Here is a 205-nt window from a genome sequence, read left to right on the forward strand (position 1 = left end):
TAGGAGAAACAGGAATAGAGAAAATTAATCAAACACAGGAAAATGTAATCGATATAATACATACAGGTATGTGAAGCAAGTACCTTAATCCTAAAGCAAAGGCTAAAGGATAACTCAGAACGCATGGCCTTGAAGAGGTCATTAGAAAAGCGAAGGATGTTAAAAAAAGGGAATGCTTTAGGTGCGCCAGATTCCATTTTCCAGT

The sequence above is a fragment of the Penaeus monodon genome, chromosome 23 (assembly GCF_015228065.2).
Source record: "Penaeus monodon isolate SGIC_2016 chromosome 23, NSTDA_Pmon_1, whole genome shotgun sequence".
Classification (NCBI taxonomy): Eukaryota; Metazoa; Arthropoda; class Malacostraca; order Decapoda; family Penaeidae; genus Penaeus; species Penaeus monodon.